The 10,681-nt window shown below is 31.6% G+C and overlaps 1 pseudogene; it reads left to right on the top strand.

Moving 5' to 3' along the window:
• The first annotated feature begins 10,027 nt into the window (after positions 1-10,027).
• LOC141704403 (glucan endo-1,3-beta-glucosidase-like) lies at positions 10,028-10,676 on the top strand (annotated as a pseudogene).
• The last annotated feature ends 5 nt before the right edge of the window (positions 10,677-10,681 follow it).

Raw genomic sequence — 10,681 nt, 5'->3', positions numbered from 1 at the left:
GAGGACATAGGCACCTTCTCAATATTGCTAGGGACCAAGTGAAAGTTAGTGGTCACTTGAGTGACCAAAACGCCATTTAACCCTGCGTACGTTCTAGCAAGCAATGCAAATAATACTCCCTCCCTCCCTAAAAACGTTTCCTATTTGTGTTGGACACGTTTGCATGCACATTTTTTATTGTTAATATTTTTAATTTCATATTAATATTAAATATAAAAACTTCATTATATTAAAGTACTCATAAATACGAATCCAACAAAATCACTCATGACTATGTTTGATATTATAAATTAAATGTAAATTAGTAATCAATCGCTTACCGTGAACAGTACGAAAATTCAGAAAGGGAAACATTAGGACGAAGGGAGTAATCTTTTAATGTCATTGCCTTATTGACTTGCTTTATTTGTGGAATTTAGCATCCAAATGCACTCAAATAGTCAGATGTATGTCAATAAGTTTAAAACCATACAAGAACAAATACCAACTTGTTTTTTAGCTGTGATTTTAAATAAATCAAGCAATAAAATATAAGGCCAATAAGCATTTAACAAATGAGAGGGTAACAGAAGGATGACGATTTCAAGAGCCTTAAGTAGACCGAGTTCTCTTCGAGCTGAGTCAAGCAGAACTTTTTTTTTAAACGAGCCGAGTCGAGCTGAGTCGAATTTAATAACCAAGCGGAAAGTGATGTTCAAACTTGACTCGTTTATAAGTGAGTCCGAGCCGAACACGAGTTTGTTCACGAACAACCGAACTGAATCAAACTCGAGCCGAGTCGAGTTGTCCACTAATAATTTGCATAATTTTTCAATCGAATAACCTTAAATTACAGTTTATAATTTTATAAGTTGTATTGAGATGAACTACTAGTCTTATCTTACAATTATAAATTCACACTCTACACTTGTTTCTTATTTTATATAATTTTATTTCCCAATGCGACTTTTAAAAATATAACCAATTTTATTTTTTTTAATTATTGAGACATTCGTAACTTTATAAATCGTACATTACTTTTAAAAATGACGATATCATAATTTATTACATTTTGCTGTTATTTAAATTGGACTTCTGTAAATTCCAAGTTTTTTAATTGCGTTTATGAAATACGAAGAATTGGAGATGAATGTATCATAATAACAATTTGATAGTTTACTTACGAAACAACTAAGTGTTAAATTAATAAAAATAAACAAAAATTCTAAAATAATTAAATTATTTATAATTAATGATGAAAAATGTAGTAAAAAATATTTAAATGATTATTTATAAACTTTATCCGAGTCGAGTTACCCAGTTAGAGCCGAGTCTGAGCCGAACCCGAACTAAACGAACCGAGTCCGAGCCGAACAGACAAAAAGTTCAGCTCAGATTATTTATTTATCCGAGTTCATTTTCATGTTCAAGACCGACTCGTTTAAAAAAACGAGTCAAACCGAGTTCACTTAAATGACTCGATCCCGAATTTCGTTTAAAAACAGTTCTGTTCATTTATAGCCCTAGCCTTAAGCCAATGCCAACAAGACTTGTACTCAAGGTCCCCAACATTTAGTGTCACAAATATGTATAGTACTATATATAAGCCCCATGAGTTATCAAAGTAAAGTTATAATAGAAATTACCTACACTAAAAGAAAATAGGATTAAATACAACTGATTTAAATTTGAAAGGGGTTAAATTCGACCGCAGGCGGTCGAATCCTTTGGAAACGGCTAAATTCGACTAGCCTCAGTCGAATTCCAGCGGTCATATTTAAATGGTCGTATCTACAATCAATTTTAAACGAAAATGGTTGAAATTTTTTTTTCGATTGAATTTAGCCCAAATAAAAAACTAGAGGGAATTTTCCTGCAAAAATATTTTATTTGGCACTCCTAAATTTAACCGATTTCAGTCAAATTTTTTATTTAAAAATAGAGGGAAATTCGCTCATACTTTTAAAATTTTTGAAAAGAAGTGAGGGAAATTTCCCGCCCTTTTTGAAATTATATTTAAATGGAATTCAGATGTATTTATGATTTTTCAGAATTTTATTTTTTGATAAAAAAACTTATTTAATGGTAGTGAATATTTTGAAATTATGAATATTGGAGAGAATATTTTTATTGACATCCGTACGGTTGGATCGAAGAAAATATTTTTTAAAAATCGTAATACCAATTCAGGATTAAACACTAGTTAGTTGTATTAGTCAAACTGATACTTGACTTTAAAAATGGCAAACCAAATAAAATTATTTTGATATGAAATTTTCTTTATCTCACTAATATATATATATATATATATATATATATATATATATATTGACATCCGTACGGTTGGATCGATGAAAAATATTTTAAAAAAAATCGAAATAGCAATTCAGGACTAACCAGTAGTTGATTATACTAGTCAAACTGATGCTTGACTTTTCAAATGGCAAACCAAATAAAATTATTTTGATCTAAAATTTTCATTATATGACTAGTTTATATATATCTATTGACATCCGTACGGTTGGATCGATGAAAAATATTTTTTAAAAATCGAAATACCAATTCAGGACTAAACACTAATTAGTTGTAGTGCTATATTCGTGTGATGCACAGTTCTTCTAAGTAATTTTTATTTACTTTTTATTTTTAAATTATATATATATATATATGAGAAACCAATAATTATATAAACTTTTTATATTAATTAAATTCAAGTAATTATAATTAATTAGTTCATTTCAATTTTATTTTAGTCCAAACCGAATATTATTTCACTTTAGCCTGAATGAGTAGTATGCATATTTAATTTTTCAATTTTAACTGTTTTAGTCTGCTTCAATAATATAATTTTTTAACTGCGTCAGTAGTATTTATCATTTTGTTTTAGCCAGATTCGAGTAATTCAACCAACTAATTTTTTTTTGTATGTTTCAATAGTATTTTTTTGTTTAAACCCGAATAAATAGCACATGTTATTACTTTTATCCCAGGGATAATACCTACAACCGAATTATCTTTTGATTTTAATTTTATTTTACACCGATTCAATAATATAATCTTTTTTTGCCGGCTGAATAACATGTAATATTTTGTTTTGGTCGGAGGTGATCTAATTCTATTTGTCTATGTATAATTATATTGGAGTAATAATTTTAACGAGAGTGCTTTAATTTATTAATAAGAGTGCTTTATGTAATCTGGATGACCAAAATACAGATGACTACCGAATTTTTTCTAATTCGTATATTATTTTAAATAATATAGATAATATAGATGTAGAATAATACACATAACTATATAAACTTGTTATATTAACGAAATACAAGTAACTGTACTTAGTCTGTTTTTAATTTTATTTTAGTCCGGTTTGAAAATTATTTTATTTAGCCCGAATGAGCAATATATATAATTTTTTTCCCGATGTCATTATATGGACCAACGAATTATTTTTCAATTTTAATTTTTTAATCCCGTTTCAATAATATAATTTTTAAACATCGTTATTAGTATTTATTTTTTTATTTTAGCCCGATGCAGCAAATCCAACTAACTATATTTAATTTTTTAAGCCCGTATTAATAGTATAATTTTGTTTCAACCAGGATGGAAGTGTATTTATATTATTATTATTTTTATCTGGGGGCCATTATACCTACCAATAAATCATCTTTTAATTTTAATCTTCTTTTAGACTGGTTCAATGGTGTAATCTTTTCTTGCTGGGTTCAATAATATATTATTTTGTTAGGCCCGGGGTTGTTATACAGATTTAATATTATTTATTTATATAAATATATTGTAAATATTAATCTATTAATCAGAGTGTTTAATGTTAAAGATAATTATATATTTAGACGATGACCAAAATATAGCAGATGACCAGATGGCTACCAATAAAACTTTTAATGTTTAATTTTTGTTATGCAAGACATTCATGTACTTTAACAAGACTAAGTCAAAATTAATAGTACTAAGTAAGTTGTATGATAATCTAAGTTTGCATTCCGTATTATATCACTTAAGTTTGTAAAAGTTTAAATAGATTAGACTGGAGTATTTTTCTGTAAACAGTCTCAAGCCTAAGAATAAATTATGGAAGAAGATCATGAAGATCATGCCTCAGAGACAATGTGAAGAAGTTTGGAGTTGAATAAATCTGTTTTGGGAAAACATTATAAGTCAAGAAATCTATAAGTCACAGATTAAGTCTTATAGAGAAGTCATTCGAGAACTCAAGAATGACTTATTGAGAAGTCAAGAAAAGCTTTTAGAGAAGTCTCAGAGATATCGACAAGCCAAAATGAAGACATGAAGATTGAAGATATCGATAAGTCAAAATATCACTAGAGATCTCTGAGATATCGATAAGTCAAATTATGGAAGAAGATCATAAAGATCATGCCTCAGAGACAATGTGAAGAAGCTTGGAGTTGAATAAATCTGTTTTGGGAAAAACATTCTAAGTCAAGAAATCTACAAGTCACAGATTAAGTCTTATAGAGAAGTCATTCGAGAACTCAAGAATGACTTATTGAGAAGTCAAGAAAAGCTTTTAGAGAAGTCTCAGAGATATCGACAAGCCAAAATGAAGACATGAAGATTGAAGATATCGATAAGTCAAAATATCACTAGAGATCTCTGAGATATCGATAAGTCAAATTATCACTAGAGATCTCTGAGATATCGACAAGTAATTTCTTCACCGGAGAACTCAGAGATATTGATAAACCAAAATGAAGAGATGAAGATTGGAGACCTCGACAAGCCTAATTCTCTTATAGAGAACTCAGAGACTTCGATAAGTCAAAACAACTATAGACTAATAAGAGATCTCGATAAGCCATTATACTTATCGGGATGTCGAGTTCTCTATATAAAAAACTGGAGAACTCAAGTACAGAATGCAGACCAGTTAAATATCTAAGATTATCAATCAACAAACAAATCAATCATTGATTTGAAAGGTCTACAAAACGCAACTTGAAGAGTACAAGATCAAAGACCAAGATTAACTGACAAAGTAAAAGTCACAGACATGCACGATTTGCAAAGATACACTAAGCCAGAAATAGAAAGTTTTAGTTAACTTAAAGTAGGGTTTAGTACATACTATTGCATGCTGTGTAAAATCAGTGTTTACTGTTCTATAAAGTAAACACTGGATGCTTTGTTTTTTAAGAGTAACAAAAAAGATCTAGAAAAAATCTTGTAACTCTCAAGAGAGAAGCCGAGTTCTTAACATACCAAGAACCCAAAAATTTATAGCAAAAAACTAGCTTGATTTTTATATAAAATTAAGTGAGTTTTGAAATATTGTGTGCACTGTCTTTAATTCCGTTAATATAATATTGTTACATTTTTTATCTGCTTTGTTCATCTAGTTTAAGATAATTAAAAATCCATTAAAATTGTCCAAAACACATTCACCCCCCTCTGTTTTGTAATCATTACCCAACAAGTAGTATCAGAGAAAAATCTGAAAGTAAACATATTAAAGATCTTGAAAGAATGAATACACAAAATTTTAGCAATATCAAAATTCCTACCTTCAACAGATCTAACTACGCACTATGAAAAAGAAAATGTTACTGTTCATCAGGATGGCCACTCCTTCATACATTCAGATCATCAAGAATGGGCCTTCACCCCCATGGTAGGAGTTGAGGAATCTACAGATGGAGACATGGTCATTCCAGCACATTATGCTCCTAAAGATCCTTCAGAATATAATGAAACTGAAAAAGAAATAGTATCTCTAGATAGTGGCTTGCAGTTGATCTTAATAGAGTCACTTGACAATATAATGTACAACAACATTGTCAACTGTGACATAGCCAAACAAATCTGGGAGAAGATAGAGATCTTATGTGAAGGAACAGAGGAGGTTAGGTCAAACCAAAGGAGGATTCTGGTTTCTCAGTATGGAGGGTTTTTGGCTAAATCAAAAGAAGGTATCACTGAAGTTTTTGAAAGGTTCAATAAATTGATAAATGACTTGCAGCTACATGATAAATATTATGAAGCTGAGGAGGTTAACCTAAAGTTCCTGCTAGGTCTTCCTGACCATCTTGAACAAAAAATATTAGCTATTATAGAAGGAAGAGATTTAAGCAGAATAACTTTAGAATTTCTATATAGAATCTTGAAAACTTTTAAACTTGAAATGATGCAAAGAAAGTCATTGAAAGCACATCATGGTCATGTTGTTGATGGTTCAAGTGCTTTGATTGTGAATGATAGAGAAGAAAGTGAAGATGAGCAAGATGATCAAGTTCCAATTGTTCAAGCTGTGGAACAAAAGAATAAAGGACCTCAGAAGCAAGTTGTATCGGAGCTGGAGGAAGATGAATATTACACCCTGGATGAGTTAGATGAAATGGATCAATCCATGGCTTACTTGGCTAGGAATTTTCCAACATAAGAGTCAAGAAGCCAAGATTTTTCAAAAACAAGGGACAATCTTCTAACAGTAATAATTGGAAACCAAAATCTCAGCACAATTCAGCTAGCAAAGGTGGCTACAAAACAAGATATGTGGACAATCAAAGATAAGGTGCTTCAACTATGATGAGTTGGGTCACTTTGCTATTGAATGCAAAAAGCCTAAAAAGGTGAATAAAGACAAGGCCTATCTTGAACTGGAAGCAAAGTATGAAGCTCTCTTGAAGAAGCAGTCTGGAAAAGCTTATATTGCAGAAGGAAAGAGTTGGGATGATACTGATGTTAATGATGAGGATGAAGAGGTTGAAACTATGCACTCATGACTTTTGAGCATGGAGAAACATCCATTTCAAAATTAAAGGTACCAACTCTAACCACTATTGATTTAAATGCTAGTCAATATAAGGAGACTGTGGAAAAAATGAGTGTGGAGATGTTTCATATACACACTAGCTTAGTGGAAGCTACTGAGGAAGTCAGTATGCTAACAAAAGCTAATGAGAAGCTTGAGAGTGAGAAGCAAAAGATGGATCTAATCCTTGTGGAGTTTGAGTCAGTCAAGCAAGAAAATGAATATTTGAAAAATAAGCTAAAGTGTGCCAATGAGATTGAAACTGTGTTAAGAGAAAAGATTGAGAAGAATGAGGTGAAACTGAAATCATTCAGGAATGCATCTGAGTTGGTTGGTCAGTACCATGAGAAGAACAAGCCATGTGCTAACATAGCTATTGGTCTTGATTATGATGCTTTGAATAGCAACAAGAAAGCTGTAGGTGATAAAGGAAAAACAACAGAAAATGAAGATGTCCCAGCTATGCTGAGAAAAGTTGGTTCACCTATTTTTAAAGCATGTGAAGTAGATTTCAGTGAAGAAGAGGTGATCATAAAGCAAGAAATTGCTGTTTAAGATAATGAGAAGAAAAATGCTGAAAAAACTCCAACTTCTAAAGCTGAAAAGAAGCCCATGGCCAACCAAGATTCCAAGACACCTGTTAAGGAAATGAAAACTGAAGATGCAAGAAAGAAGAAGAAGAATAGAAATGGAAATATTGGGAAAAACAAAAGCAACATTTTTGCTTAAGTTGCAGATGCTCCAAGAAAACAATTTATGAGACAAACCTTAAGTCCGACATTAAAATGTAAAAGAGTTTTTCATAGCTTAATATATAGTAAGATATTTGTGTAGTGTTCACTTGTGTTGTTGTGTTGTTATGTGTTGCTCCGTTTCCGTCACCTACGCTGGCGCGCAGTGGCCGTAAATTGTAGGCTTTCGAGGCCAATTTGAAGCTTCGGAAGGGTTTGGGTTTTTCTGCTTGTGCGACGTGCGAACACGATCGTAGCTGAAAATTGGCCCGGATAAATCCAAACTACTTTTGTTAAATTTAATATCCACCAGATGTGGCCTCTTAAATAATTAATTGGATTTTGATAAGAATAATTATATTTGATTTGAATAGTAATATGATTCATTTATGAATTGATTTATTAATCAACTAATTAATTAACACGTTAATAATTACATAAAATAACGCACAAATTTCCTCGATCCTATATAATATTATTATAAGGCCTAGGGTTAATGTTTCCTCGAAATAAAACACAGTGCCTCGTAAACATAAAATTTAATATTTCCTTGTTTTCTGGTGATAGTTTTCTGGTGATAGCTTTAAAGAGACGGTTTCTTCCACCTTACTCGAGAACTCTCTCTGATTATATCTTCTTTCGTTTATTTATAGTTTCTCACATGTTCTGTTATTTGCACAGACGGCTGATTTGTTTGTACTATTCGCAGATGGTGTAACAACGTTATCTAACTCCAAAATCGACTTTGTCTTATGATTAGGACACTGGCTGCTTGAATGGCAAATTCGCAACCCTACTACTAACTTATAAGGTTCATATTTGGCCAGCTTTTGGGAACTTAATTAGAGAGATAAGCAGCCTCTCGGATTAGATCAAAGAGAACTTCACCAAAATTATCACGCCATGCACAATGTGTAAATCGTTTCTCCTATGTTTTATATTTTTGATGTTACCTCAGATTCCAAATATTATATCATTAATAATAATAATAATAATTATTATTAACCTAACCTTTCTATTTAAGAAAATATTTACAATTATATCATTATTAATAATAATTATAATATAATTATTTTATTTTATTAAACAGAGACTTGGAGGACAAACAGAGAACATATCGTGTTTTTAGTTCAATAAGATAAATAATGTTTTAAGTTGAAAAATAACGGTGAGAAGAAAACACAAGAAAGAATTAGAAATAGAATTTTCTGAGTCTATCTTGGCATATATACTTATTTCTGATTTATATAACTTAAAAGTGAGAGGTAAATGATGTTGTCATCCTTAATTTTAAGTACTTCCAGGGAAAATTTAACGCTTTTTTTAACATTTATAAATCATTCAAGAAAATATAAAAGTATTCTCCGCAAAATAAAAAATATGACAAAAGAATTCAAAAAAATAATTCTTGAATCCCCTGTACACAATTTAGTAAAAAAAAACTTCATAAAAATACTCTTCTTTCTAAGCAGATATTATCCAGTATGTTTGGTTTAATTATACCACGTGATAGTTTGTACACGTACTTCGTGAATAAGACCGAATGTAGCTTCATCTCGGCTCCTAAACCATCGAAAATAAGCAAACAACGTATGGACGAGTTTTCAAGAAAACGACCGTATGACCCCAAGTCCTATCTCTGTCAAAACACTTATTATATAAGTGTAATAAGAGTTTCTGAGTTAATACACTAAATATTTGAACACGTACAATTTATATACAATTTTTGCCATGTCTAAGCTAGGATTTATGCAGTCTTCATTTCTGTTTCTTGGGATCTTTATGCATGCCATTAAAATAACAGGTTTATCTCAAACATTTTATTTGTCGTGCATGTGTTTATAATAAATTTTATGTTTAAGTACCAAATTCGCATCTGAGATTCAACCTCGAGGCATCATTTGGCATCACTGATAGTACTCATTCTAAATGAGTTTAAACAGGGGTGTTAATTAACTTGGAGTATCAAAAGTTTTGAAATTTGAAAAATTTATTGACGGCAAATTTTTCGCTGGGGACAAAGATATAAAAATTAGATTTCAGTCAGTTTTATATTTGCAACCAATTTCGGTATATTTTAGTTTCTAATAATTTAAATTCTTTCGTGGAGGAATTTTTCCGCCGATGTTCAATAAATATATGTGACTGTTAGTGGTGATTTTGTAGAAGTGACCGACTGGTTATGGTTATTTTAAGGTGCGGTCGAAAGTTGTGGGTCACAAATCTACTTTTGTGTGTGTGTTATTTGAGTTGACTTTATAAGCAACCGTGAATATTCACTTTTAGCACGGTCACTTTTTAATCAATCATTTTTAGTCATATTTTCTTGTAGTGAATAAGCATGCCCCGAAAAGATTAAGGCAAAGGTAATCTGGTAATTTCACATATCATTGCTCCCGAAACAGGAAACAAAAAAAATGTTATGGAAATAACATTTTCCTTGAATTAATGCATGTGTATGAAATTTTTAGTAAAATACTAATCACTTCTTGCATGCCTGCATTTACAGAAGCACAATCAGTAGGTGTGTTATGGGAGAAACGGAAATAATTTGCCATCTCAACAGGCAACAATCAATCTGTTCAAAGCCAATCGAATCGGAAAGATAAGACTCTACGATCCAGATCAGGCAGCACTTCAAGCTCTCAGAGGAACAAGCATAGAGGTCATTCTTGATGTGCCGAACTCTGACCTTCAATCCCTTCAAGATCCCGCTGCAGCAAGAACATGGGTTCAAAATAATGTAGAAAGTTACACGCCAGGAGTAAATTTACGTTACATTGCTGTCGGAAATGAAGTTGATCCGAATCCAAACCGGGGTACTTCCCAATATGTTAGTTATGTTCTTCCGGCTATGAAAAATGTGCATGATGCAATTGTGGCAGCAGGACTGCAAAATCATATAGGTTTCCACCGCAACGTACTCAGGTGTCACTAATGGATATCCTCCGTCACAGGGTTCATTCCAAGATAGTGCAAAAGGGTTCATGGGGCCAATCATTCAGTTTTTAGCCCAAAACAATTTGCCACTGCTAGCAAATATTTACCCTTATATTAGCTTGCTAGGAAGTTCTCAGATAAGTCTTCAATATGCTACGTTTACATCACCAAATGTGGTCGTATCTGATGGCAGTCGGACATACTGGAACCTTTTTGATGCATTGCTAGATACTATGTA

This window comes from Apium graveolens, unplaced genomic scaffold (assembly GCF_009905375.1).
Source record: "Apium graveolens cultivar Ventura unplaced genomic scaffold, ASM990537v1 ctg7796, whole genome shotgun sequence".
NCBI lineage: Eukaryota > Viridiplantae > Streptophyta > Magnoliopsida > Apiales > Apiaceae > Apium > Apium graveolens.
Note: the sequence above shows the minus strand (reverse complement) of the source record. Positions and strands in the feature narration are given on the sequence as shown.